The sequence below is a fragment of the Styela clava genome, chromosome 2, assembly GCF_964204865.1.
Source record: "Styela clava chromosome 2, kaStyClav1.hap1.2, whole genome shotgun sequence".
NCBI lineage: Eukaryota > Metazoa > Chordata > Ascidiacea > Stolidobranchia > Styelidae > Styela > Styela clava.
Window position 1 is genome coordinate 2,392,035 of NC_135251.1, and position 13,813 is coordinate 2,405,847.

General features: G+C 36.2%; 1 pseudogene; it reads right to left on the minus strand.

Annotated features, from left to right (window-relative positions):
- Positions 1 to 237: 237 nt before the first annotated feature.
- LOC120333334 (carnitine O-palmitoyltransferase 1, muscle isoform-like) overlaps positions 238 to 13,813 on the minus strand; it is a 31,372-nt pseudogene continuing 17,796 nt past the window's right edge.

Sequence of the window (13,813 nt, forward strand, 5' to 3'; positions counted from 1 at the left end):
ATTCCCCCATCCCTCAGAAATTTTTTTTTTCGGTTTCCAAATCTGTTTTACACTAAGATAAAAACACAATCAGTAAATATTACAGAAAAAATAGAACACGCTTTTTCACACAAAAGTATAAGTAAAATCAAAATAAAATCCCCTACTTTTTTACCCCCAGTGCTCCCCCCTTTTTTATAAAAACACAATGAATTTAAACCTAATAATAATACCTAATTTTTTTGTTTTTTTCTTAAATTATTTTTTCTTTGCAAATTCGCAGAGGTCCTTCACGTCCATCATTGCTTTTTCGATGTTATCAGCAAATCGAGGTGAGTTCTGATAAGATAAGATAAGGAGATAACATAAGAATGTAAGTTAATTCAAATGAGTGTAACCAGAGTCAGCACCAGGTTAGAGTTAGGCCATAATTTTATCTTGATTTTCCTTATTTCAGTTCTATTTCGAGTTTGGGTACTGTCTGTGTTAGCCAAGTAAATACATCCCCTTCCCATAGGTTTCAGTCTCATCACACAACTTGATGTAAAGTAGGCAAACAAAATTCGTTGCCGCCATATTGGTACACACACTTCTGGAGAGCCAAGTTGATAATAAATTAATGATCAGGTGGTTAACGCACCTTTATTGAACATAGGTTTTCTAGTAGCAGTCATGAAAAATTTAGTTGTTGATCTTATGACAAGCGTTGTATGCTTCGCACAAGCTAACTGTTAGGGCATTGTAACGTCATAGGCATAGATAATAAATTGAACTCAAATACAGGCTTTACAACGCATAGTGATTGGAATCACTCGCACATACCAAATCAAAAATTCATTACGGGGGCCGCACAATATTCAAAATTGGAACTTCTCCGCAGCCCACAATATTTTTCTTTGTGGGCTGATTTTGGCCTGCTGGGCGCAGGTGACACAGCACAGCCCTGTCTCACAGGTTGGTGCCCTTCATAAAATACTTGTTACTTACGAAGCAGCAGTTGCAAATGCAGGTCACCTAAAAACTATTATAAAAAGAATACTCACCGTCTCGTGAGAGGAGACTTTGCTTGAGATGTGAAACATTATGGTGTTTTCGTGGCAGATAATGTAGGAGACACCGTAGCCATCGTCAGCGACCTGATAAAAACGTGGAGAATTTTTAGTAACAGGTCACAGTGCATAGGCTGTGAAGTCGGTAATTTTGACCCAATTGTGACCCCAAAGTCTGTGCCATTTGAAATATGACTTTGAACTGTACGAGAAAACCAAATTTTAATAATTTCGGCTTTGAGTATGTTTGTTGAGAGCATAAGTAACAATATTCTAAGCGAGGCTCACATAAAGTGAGTGAACAATAACAAAATGAATTCTCGAATAAATTCTTCATGAATTCTCAAATGAATCCAACCTTCAAAAAGAATTTACAGCTCTTTACAATCAGTGACTTTTTCTTTACAGCCTTGCTCAGAGGGAAAGTTTAGATCTATTTTCACTGTTTATTAAAGAAGGAATTAAGATGCACAGAAGATTTTGTAGACAAAATTTATTGTAGTTTAGAGATTTCCTTTAACCAAGAGTAAGAAGAAACATTTTTGTTCATCTCTAATCGGTGGTCCTTTTTTAGAAGGCTCAGATTCCACACTCCATGCAAACAAACACATACCATGCATGCTCAAGTATGATAAGGAGTTAGAATCGAAATATTTCTTATCTATTATTTGGACATGAGTCTTCTTTACTTCTGAGTGAGCACACATCATTAATTCTGTACTGTTCAAAAGCTTTGGCATTTCAGTGCTAGCAGCTAGACTTGCTCAGAGACAAGTCTCTGCTACATTGAGCAAGCTCACAGGGAGAATGTGTTAAAAAACTTTAATTGAAATTTCACAGATATTGAGTACTAAATACGGCTCCTAAAAGAGCGGTTGAATTCTAGAAGCAAGCTAACATTATCACAATTTGAAACACACAATTTTGAAGCCATGCTGAGCAACTATAAAGTGAAAAACAAGACTAGAATACAGAATCGTGGAGTCGGAAATTGGATTCAAGAACTATAACTAAAGCAGTGGTTCTCAAACTTTTTAAATCCTTTTTAGAATTTGTCAAGTTTGCACCAGACTGGTGAATGTAAATAACAACATAAGGCAGTCAAGAACAAATCAAACAAACACTACTGTCACACTGTCTACACGCCCCACCATTTAGAACCACTGTTCTCAAGTATCACCACAGCCGAAATCATTAACGATGATAGCGTGAAGCTGATTAAAAAAAATTGATTGGATGTTGCATGACTTATTTTTGATATATACATTAATTTCATTATTTATGTTCCATCCACGGAGATTATTTTCAATTAGCTTCAAGCCCCCTCAAATAATTGTCTACGCCTTCCTTGTGGGGCGCATCCCATCGCTTGAGAACCACTGCTTTAGTTTTTTTTTTCATTTAATCAGCCCATTGGTCACCCTGTATGTAATCACGTATTGTATCAACCAATCAAATCAAGGATTTGTTATTCAAATTTTGACTTGTTAACACACTCCACACACACAATTAACTGAAACAATTTTGGTAATTGAGGTATTGAAGAGAGGAGGACATAGCTGCTCGAGACATTATAAGCTTGACTATTTTAATTATAAATACAAGGTGTGCATAAAATCCCTTTACAATTTCAATTTGGTTATGAAGTCAATTCTCAGTCTATCTTAACCAGGTTTGTTGTTTTTAATCAGTTCAAGTAGTTTTACTTCATTTAATACATCTGTGAAGGCCAAAACAATATATGGTATCGATAAATTCCCTGCAATTGTAAATAATTTTAGGACTTTATGGACATCCTATATTTTTTTAAAAGTTTGTGCTTTGTGCGCTTCCTCGTCTATCTTCATTCCCTGTTGGTGGGGGGTCTGAAACGTCGAAAGACGCCACGGCTCTTGAAGAACCTGTTGGGGTGAAGCAGGGTCGTAGCAGAAGAGTGGAAAGGTCAGATTTATGGAACTTTAGGGTCAAAGGTTATTTTGTAGAGGTCAAATTTTAGAGGTCAAATTTAGGAGTGAAGGTCATTTCGCAAATTAGGGGTCAAATTTGGGGTTGAATGTCATTTTGTAAATTAGAGGTTAATTTTTTGGTACAAGGTGATTTTATAATTTGGGGTTGAAGGTCATTTTATAGAGGTCAACTTTCAGGTTGAAGGTCATTTCACACAGTAGAGGTCAGAATTGGGGTTGAAAGTCATTTTATAGAGGTCGAATTTATAGTCGAAGGTCATACAATGTTAGACAAAACTACCCAAACCATAAAGTACGTTATTTCAAGCACCTAATGTTTCGTTATATGTTGGAATCATAAGGGGTCATATCAGGTTCAAGGGTCATAAGATCAGGAAGTAGGAAGAAAGTTCAATAAAGAGAGAAAAGGTGAAAATGATTAGAGCAATGAAAATATTAATATTGTAAAAATGGTTTCTAGCGGAATAAGCTTACACAAGTCTGGCTCTATATGCAACTTGCAAAATTATACCCCTACGGGATCGAACCTCGTACTCACACATGGTAATCAAAAGTGCAATGACGAGCATATACTAATCCATAAGAAACCATTTCTACAGATATACAAGATTGTTAAAATTAAAACAAACATCTAAAATATAGCATTGCATAATCCCTTGTAAACCAGGTAGAATACAACTGTTTTATATATGTTATTTATACAAATTTGTAAGTAACACAGTTATCAATAACAGTAGCCCCACTTTTGGACCAACCTGTAATGCGTTCAGTACTCCCGAAGTATGTGAAACAAGATGGCGGACACCGGATTGTAGTATGTGTACCAGGTTAAGGTTAGGCCATAATTTTATTCCAATTTTCCTTATTTTAGTTCTGTTTCGAGTTCGGGGACTAGCTAAGTGACTCCCTTAGTATTTGTACCTGAGATTATGGCCTAACCCTGACCTGGTACACATACTACATTCCGGTGTCCTCCATCTTGGTTCACATCCTTCGAGAGTACCATGTGTTCCATGTGAAAACTTTTTGCATAAGCAATACGAGGATTTAACAAACACAGAAGATTTTTAGGGAAAGATATAGAAGTCGAATGCCCTCGCAAAAAGTTTTCACACAAATACCCCCCCCCCCTCCATTGATCGTTAACTCCCCCTGACTGAAACAGAAAAAATTGTAAAAAAATCGCAAATTAGGTTTAAAAAATGCGTTGAGGGCAATGATTGTTGCAATCGCATGTTCTGTAGATTTAAAAACTAAAAATTAGGAGATAGAATTACGCAAACAAGGGTGTTAGTAATAACATGCATGAGTGATGATTAGACAAACAGCCAATCACAGCCAGTGTATTATGACACGCTTGATAATGTCATATTGGACTCACCGGACCAAATCCTCCCCCTTGTGGTGTCAAGTCAGTGTGAAAATCTTTATAATGGTCGATACGACCAGTTTGGTTAATCGCAGTCTGGGATGTTGACGATTCCCACGCTTCACCGAGCACCTACCCCCAAATTATGATGTCATAAGTCAATATATGATGTCACAATGAAACAAAGTAAATCATTTAAACAGACATGGTTAAGTTATGAAAAGAATTTCCACGCCTCACCAAGCATCTGATTTCAAATAATGATGTCATGAATCAATATATAATGTCACAATATAACAAAGTGATGTGGTTAAGAGTGATTCTTACATCATAAGATGAATACTAATACCATATTATGACATCAAAATATCCTAAAAATAAAAATCGTTGCACTATAGTGATGTCACAACACAACCATAGTTACATCACAATACAACATCAAAACTAAAAGCAACTTCATAGAAACAGTGAATTAGATAGAAGGGTTAGCGTTAATACAAATGGTTAGAAGCAAAACCCAAAGAATATTTGAAGAAATTTTTAAGAATGTATTTGGAATGATAGGGTATCAGGTTTAGGCCAGTTGTTCCCGAAGTTGATTGACCGGGGCCAAATTAGAAGCAGAAGGATACTTGCGGGTCGGGAAAGTGGAGCGCTCGCTAGGGGTCGAAACCAGTACCGGTACATATAATTTAGATACCGGTATAAGTAAGAATATATACAGGCTTAAACTGTGATAATGACGGTATCTAGAACTAAAAAAAAAATGTGTTAAACTGTTTCACTTGAGTTGGTTATTATTTGTTAAGTCAGTTTGAGCGTAATTTTAGAAAAAAGCCAAAAAAGACTTGAGTATTAATTAAAATCAAACATATTTGAAAGTAGGGCAAAATTTACAGAATTCACCGCGGAAAAACCAAAGCAGTTTATGTCACTTTTTTCAGGAATTGAATTTTTCATCTACCATCATCATGGACCATCTTAATATGGCGTACCTGCACCTATTTTAGTTTTGATTGCAAGTCGTCCCTTATGTGCATTTTAGTTTTGGTTGTTAGAACCATACTAACGTTGTTTAACTGAAAATAAGACCTAGCCTGAATTTTAAAAATGATTTTAATATAAGCCCTCCCTTCAAAATAAGACCAAGTCAATGTTTCACAAAACCTTAAGATGTGACATAAGCCAATTTGGTTAAATTGCAGCAAGACAGACTTACTTAAGTCGGGAGTTATTGCGACAGAAAACATGGAAACTGATTGAAGATTAATGAAAACAGTGAAAAGAAAGACACACAGCATGATAATAGTTATTTTTTAGAGTAGAGAAACTCAAAGATGAAAAAGGTTTTCTTTTTAATATAAAAAAATGTGATATGACTACATCCAAAAAATGGGATTCCCCCTCCCTCCTTCAATTTTTGAACTATGTTTTTTGAAAGGCTGATGAGTCACAACCTATGGGTGTATTTGAAAGGTCCAATGACTTGCCATGTGGGTCACGGTTAGATGAGTTAAAATGCAGGTTTGAAATGAAAATAAAATTAAAAAAGACTGTTAATTTTTCATTATCAGATTCAACTAAAAAAAAAGTTTTGGGCCAATAAGTAAAAAAAAGGTTTAAATGAAGCAAAATTAACATGATACTATGTGCACATTCGAGGGTCGCAAGGATTTGTAACTGCTTTGTCATAGAGTGTTCAACTAAAGAGTCGCGGTCTAATAAATAAAAATACAGGGTTGAAATGAACCAAAATTGATGTGGATCTATCTATTCATTCAGGGGATCGCATGGATTTGTAGAGTCACAGGGTGATATGTTACTGAGGGTTCAACTAAAGAGTCACGGTATAATAAATAAAAATACAGGGTTGAAATGAACTAAAATTAATGCGGAACTATTTGCGCATTCACAAGTTGCTGCTGTCACAGAGGGGACGAATGTTTGCTGGATATACAAATCAAGACAATTTTTTTTTAGTTCAGTTAGATACAAAGAAAATTTCAAAATATATAATGGTTTTGAAAATATCATACATTGTGGTGAACAAATAAATAATTATTTTCATGATTGTAATTCGCGATTTGAAAAAAACTTTTTTGAAAATTTTTTTTTTTCACATAATGAAGAATTTGATGACAATAGACAGCCATGCGTTAATAACTAAAAATGAAGGGTACGAATAAAGACAGTCACAGTTGAATGATTAAAAATGCTGGGTTAAAATGATAATAACATTCTTTATGATTTTTTATCTAATGAACAAACATTTGTGAAACACTTAATCAAAGTTATGGTCAGAGGAATAAAAATGCAGGGCCAAAATAAACAAATAATTTGAGATTAGGAATGTTGGCTGGAGCATAACGGTCTGATGAACAAAAATGCGGGGATAAATTGAACAAAAAATTGATGAATATGCAATAGAACGCCGCAGCCCGCATGATTGAAAAATGAATGGCAGTCATGGTTGAATGAATGATGACCGAAAATGCAGGGTTAAAATGAGAAAAATATTTGATTAACGATAATGACTAGAGAGTCATATGATTGAGAATCTAAATGGCAGTCATGGTCGAATGAGTAAATAATGCGGGGTTTGAAATGTCAATGTGACCAGCTGAAATTAATTCCATAACAGCCAATTTGACAAATTTTTTCAGGAACAAAATTTCGTGAATTTCGAAATAAACATGCACTAAGTTGCAACAGCGAGAAAGAAAATTACGTTTCAGCGATAGCTTGCACCAGCATGATAAGAAACACCGAGAAGAAAAATGATCGTTGCGAGAAATGTTTTGAAAACAACTTATGCTTTTACTTTTTACTTTTATGCTAATGTTTATGGTGTGAGACTATGTTGGCTGATTAAAAAACTCTGCTCACCAGCTCACCTAGAGGTGCAATAAATTTGGGTAGGCATTATGAAAGCGGGTCAAGTGTTTTGAAAAGCAATGAAGACTAATAGATCTGGATATCCAACTTTATTTGTGCTTTTACTTTAATTCTAATGTTTAAGGGGTTGGACCTAGACGATAGTTAGAGTTCAAACATCATGTCGCCCCACCTTACCCAGGGTGTAATAAATTGAATCGGCTAAACTGGAAAGATTCTGTAACTTCTAGAACAGGAGGTTCTCACATAGTGGAGATATGGGAACCTACGGCCAGTATGTACCTCATCATTTCATTTTAGAGGGTTAGAAGGTTGGTAAATATTTTCCTATTAGCGATAAAACTATTCGTAACTTATAAAAATGTGTTATGTATTTGACAGACCATCTGCACTGATAAATATTCTACCTTCTGGATATTCAAATACAATTATACTTAAGTTAGGTAATAAAGTGCGGTATCATACTTCAAAATTAAGGGGGTGTTTGAAATTTTAGAGAGGGGTGGGTTAATGCTAACAGCGAATCAGAACCTTCCCAGTTCCCAGTATTGCCTGCCCAAATAAATTAAACCCAGACCTTAAAAAAAATGCAGCTCCTTACAAATCATCAGTGACAACTTATTAGGTTTGTCCAGAGCGAAGACACAAAACATCACATGAGGTTAACGTATTAAAAAGTGAGTAGAAATATATAAACAAGAAGAAAAAGTAATAAATCGAAAAAAAAATGAAAAAAAAAAGGAAAATGATATTCTGACCTTTTGCAAAAAGGGAGACTCAATCTTGAGATATTTTGACACGACGTAGAGACAAAATAAATGACGATCAATTCCTTGACCTATGGGAGGAAAAAAAAATCGGTTTAGAATTAGGGCCTTGTTGAAATTCCCCCTCCCCCCTATTGACTTGGATTGTTTCAAGCATAGATCAGTGTGATAGTCAAACAGAGGGGTGCCCCACAAGGGGGGCGTAAACAATTTTTTGAAGGGGCGTGAAGTTAGTTGAAAATAAAAATATTCGTTAGATTGGATCTTGTCCGCTTTATTCTGAATATGTGCGTTCCATCCACGCATTTTCAACGTGTTTTTTGAATAATCCATACTTTCGCCTTATTATCTGTTATTTGTAGCTAGTTGTTAGCTAGTTATTTTGAATAATTTCTGAAATTTTCAATTGCCAAGTTAGAAGAAACAGCTGGTTTAGCTGGATGCGGGGTTGAGGAAAACGTTGGCTTCCAAGACTCTTGAGGGTCTAATAAGCTTTTCAAGCTAAGAAAAATGATATGTATGTTACAGAAAATGTTTTTATATTTCAAAAAGGGGGCGTTTCGACCCTCAAAACCCTATGCCCCTGCCTCATATAGCCAGCGGGTACTGAGTTCGAATTGAGGATAAGAAAATGTTTCTAAATAACACAATAACTTACCAGTCATGGCCTCCTTATATCCTGATACATGGTGTTCTGTAGCTTTCTTCAGAAGAGCAATTCTGTCTTCATTCTGAAAATGAGAAATTTATTAGAAATAGGGAAAACTGATTCAAAACGTTATAGAAAGATTTGAAAAGTGGGAACACTCGTTCAAATAAAAGAAGGATGAACAGAATGTGTAACAGAATAGCAAAGATGCCGAAGCTATGAACAAAAAAAATTTTTAAGAAAGCGTTATTGGGACGTTAACAAAACTTTGTTGACACTAAATTAAAACGCAAGGCTGCTCGTGCGAAAGAGACGTGAAAAGCACATTGTCGAATCGAGCGAGCGAGAAAACAACAATTTGTTAACAGTTACATAACTTGAAAGTCTCTGGTAACCTAAATTACAACACAAATAGTTCGTACTATTTCTTCTCAATTGAGCCAAGAAATAACAGCATCGAGTCCTGTTTACTATAACTATATTATTCTGTCTACTCACGCTCTAATGAGCATTGAGCACAACTTGATTTAGTAAAATAACAAACTTACAGTTTGTTCTGAACCTTCCATGGCGCGAACGAAAGCGCAGGATTCAGTTGTGCATGAATGAACAGTCTCGGTCCTCCCTTCTCGGAACAATCTCGTCTTTGAGGCTTCGTAAGTCAAACTGAAATGACCTTTGACCTGTAATAAAGATGATTTTCTTTTATTTCAAAAGGGAAGAAATATGAGAAAGCGGTCTGATCTTTTTTATGGTCAAGTTATGAAATATATAACTAGACTAGAAATTTCTAATTGATAAGGCCGTAACAGCTAGCAGCTCCGCCTGGCCGGAAAATGTGGGTTTTCAAGAGTCTTCGAGCTGACATGGGCAAACTACTGCCTGCGGGACAAATCCGGCCCATTGGGTAATTCAATCTGGCCCGCCTAATGCTGCCACAGCCAAACTAAAACCATATTTGGATGTTTTAGCTAAAAAAACTCTAGGAATTTGTTGAGTATGCGATTAAATTTAGTTTTAGCATGAGGCTTATTGTTCTTCACTTTTGCTTTTGTAACACTGAATATTGTTCATAAAATGTAACTTTTTACGTCTCACTAACATGGACCGCCAGTCTAGATTGGCAAAATATTTGGCCCCTGGTCTAAAAACCATGGCCACCCCTGTTATAACTAGACTAGAAATTTGAGGGTCTAACATATGTTAAGTTACGAAAAATTGCTATGTATGAACCAAAAACATGTTTTAGTTACATTGCAAAACACATGGTGGTCTTTCGCCATTTTGCCCGCTGCCTTTATTACTGTAAGGCTATACAAAAGCCTTCAAAGCAGATGGTAACAACTATGCAAGAACTCGAAATTTCAATTGTTGAATAAATAATATTTATAATGAGAGAATTTTTAATTTGTTGTGTGATGAAAAACTAAATTTTTTATGCGGCCCAGCTAGATGTCTGAAGTTTGTGATACGGCCCGTCGTAAAGGTCTTACTGCAATGATGAGAGAGAATGAGAGAATTTTTAATTTGTTGTGCGATGAAAAAACTAAATTTTCTATGCGATGTCTGAAGTTTGTGATACGGCCCGTCGAAAAGGTCTCACTGCAATGCTAATAAATATCAAAATGAAACTACATGTACTCATGAGGTACATAAAAGCCCATTTTGTGGCTCACAATATAATTTATATTAATATCGGTATCGGTTATCGGCCACTATATCAATATCTGTATCAGCGGCAAAAAGTGATATTGATCGAGCTCTAGTTGGTTATATGGCCCGCCGACAAAAAATGTTTCCCACCCCTAATTTAGAAAATATTTTTAATTTGAAACAATTTCTCTTACCCTGAAATGTGCAGGTTGAAGAGACAATTGGATGAAAGCATCAGGAGACATTCGGAAAGTTTTGATCAATCCTTTTCCGAATTTACGAAATGGGAACATGTGGAGGTCTACGTCATCAGATAAAAGCTTTGCAATCTTTAGACTTGATTAAATGACGTCGATGCACTGTATAAAGGAAAATTAATTGTTAGGATACTGATTCAACTCTGTATAAAATCAGCACTACCAAGCAAAAAACGATAATATATAGCACAGCAGTTCCCAACTGGAGGCCACAGAGCAGTTACTGGGGGCCACAATGCTATGTGCAAAAATGATTACATAAAAAAAAAATGTTCTTCCTAGTTTTTTATCGCTTGATAAGGTTATTTCACAGGGTGTTTTCACTTTGTTGAGCATGAATTTTTCGATCATAATGGGATTTGGAATCAACCAAGCAGAATAACACTATAAATACCACTGGAATGATAAAAAGGGGTCGTGAGAGTGCTGAAAGCCTCTGGAAGGGGACCACGAGCTGTAAAAGGTTGGGAACCACTGAATAGCGAAGAATGAGATTATGAAATCATGGCTCCCAAAAGCAGAACAAAACATTTTTAGTCAAAAAGTTAAATATGGGAGCGAGATTTCACCTTGGATTAAAACAGTCCCAATTACAATATATATTTCTGATCGAATAGCTCAAGTGATAAGTGATTCCACTCTTTATTAATCTAGTATTCCCATACACAATATACTTTCAGTTGAGCAGTAGGTTAGATCAAGATGAGAGATTCCACTCTGCATTAAATTAGTGTTCCCACATATAATATTTTCAATCAAATAGCCAAGATTGAAAGACTGATTCCATCTGGCATTAAATTAGTGTTCCCGAACACAAAATATTTTTTTTAACTGAAGGCAACACTTACAGGTTCTGGAATGTTCTATTTTAAACGCTGAGGAGGAAGGAGGGGTCGTAGTTAATTCTCTGACGCAGGTGCCGTCATCATTATATCCAAAGTTCACAAACTCATCGTACAAGACTTCTTCCGTAAGGTGGCTCATGATCGAATCGTCGGCCCAGGAATGTTCCGCCTCCATTCCAAATATACTGTTTTTATAGCAAATAACTTGGAAAGATTTGTCGAACCATCTCAATAGAATTTATTTTTTATTAACGTCTAGAAGTCATGAAAAACAAGGCCCTGTATAAATACCCACAGGCAAGTTTTTTTTAGGCAAAAAGCTGCCATGTCTCGCTTAAGGAGATACAATTTTAGGACTAAGAACTGCCAAGTTCAGCATTGCATACTTAATTTATTGCAACCTGGTTGAGTTGGGGCCTGTCATGACTCAGAAAAATTTGAAATATGGCTACGGCTCAAACTCTGATACCAATAAAAAATTGCCAAACTAAGCCTCTACTCCAGCATAATTCACAACCCGGGCATTTACTCGCAAATAATGTCCCATAGTGTGTGTACCGGGTTAGGGTTAAAAAAAACAAAAAAATATTGTTATGAGATACTTTGTGAAAAAATATCATCATAGCTTGTCTAAACCTTAGTCGAAGAGAGAGAGTGAGCTCCCCCCGAACCCCCCCAATAAACTCTTAAAATAATATATATCCTGAGAAACCTCAGGCAAATTCAAAACGTGACCTCCCCCCTCAAAATAATAACTTAAAATAAAGTTCAATCACCTGTTATGGCATTTTCCATGCAACAGCGAACGTCCGAAATTTGAGAAAGTTGTCACATCATCAAGGTCTAATACATTGGATTCATCCTCCAAAACAACCACAAACTCCGCTTTCTCGATAGCGTGCAACGACTCTTTGTTTACCCCAGATTTAAAGAAAATACCCGAGCCTGTGAAGAATAAAATATTCATTTAGATCAGTTTTATTTTAATGAGCCTCAGTGGCTTAGTAGTTCAAGCGTTAGACTCCGCTTATGTCAGTAATGTTGATCAGTGGTTCCCAACCTTTCTACCCTGGCGGACCGGTAAAATTAATTAAATGTACTCGTGGACTGGCAAAAAAGTGAAAGGACCGGAACAGAGAATAATACCATATATTGCGCTAAATAATGCAATGCTGGGACCTCAACATGCTTCTAGACAAAAAAGGGTACACCTAAAAACATTTCACATGAAGCAAAAGTAAAAAATAATGTGCTGACCAAAAATTGTAATGGGTGAAACATAAAATATTTATATATTTGCATAATGAAATGCAGTGCTGGGCACCCATTATGTATAAGAAAGGCACATATGAAACATGTACACACAAAACATTTCACATAAAAAACCTGTTCATGTCAAATCATGTACAAACACAATTAGTCTAGAGTTCTGCTGCTGTTTCGTTTCCAATATAGGATTGCAAACGAGGCCTCAAAAAAGTTTCTGCAACATGTAGCTTTGGAGCAGTGTACAGCCGATTCCTTCCGCATAACGCATAGGTAACTGGTTGAAAATATGGACAACAGTTTGATAGCACTATTATCTAGCAATGGGTATTCGTTATCAAATATATCCAAATTGTGACAGTGATTCTTTTTTAAATCTGGACTGTAAAGTAGAATCACCATTTCAATCAAGCTTTTTTCATCAGGTTTATCATATTAATGCCTCTTAATGCCTCAGTTGATCGACGCTTCAAACGAAATGAATTTACATTACAATAAAAAAGTCGTCGCTAACTTGGCCCCAGGCTCAAAATATTGGAAAATATCTCTGCGGCCCATGGATTTTTGCGCGTCTCGTGACCACCTGCAGGGTCACAACAAGGGGGCTCGTGTAGTTTCGTACCTAAGCTTCTTCTAGTAGGCGTAGCATAACATTTTTGACATGTCAACCCTACCCTCACCTGACTACCCCATCCAAAAATTATGTCACTACGACGTCACAATCACTTCATAGAGCTTGCAAATATTTCTTACGATCGCCCGAAATGGCATCGGCGCCGATGATAAAGAACTGACTAACATCAGCAATCTCTCTCCTATCGGGATCGTCGCGCCGAGAAATAGCTGTTCGATTTCGGGTTCTCGTCTGCTCGTCTTGGATGACGGTTTGCATAGTTTGAAGGGCTCTATTACGTCACTATGACGTCGTAATGACATAATTTTTGGATGGTGTGGTCAGGTGGGGGTTAGGATTGACACGTGAAAAAATTGTTATGCTACGCCTACTAGAAGTACGTTGGGTACGAAACTACATGAGACCCCACAACAAGTTCATATCTTACTGGAAAATTATACTGTTCTTGACTGTTTTCTGGTTTAAACAAAGAAATATGCATAA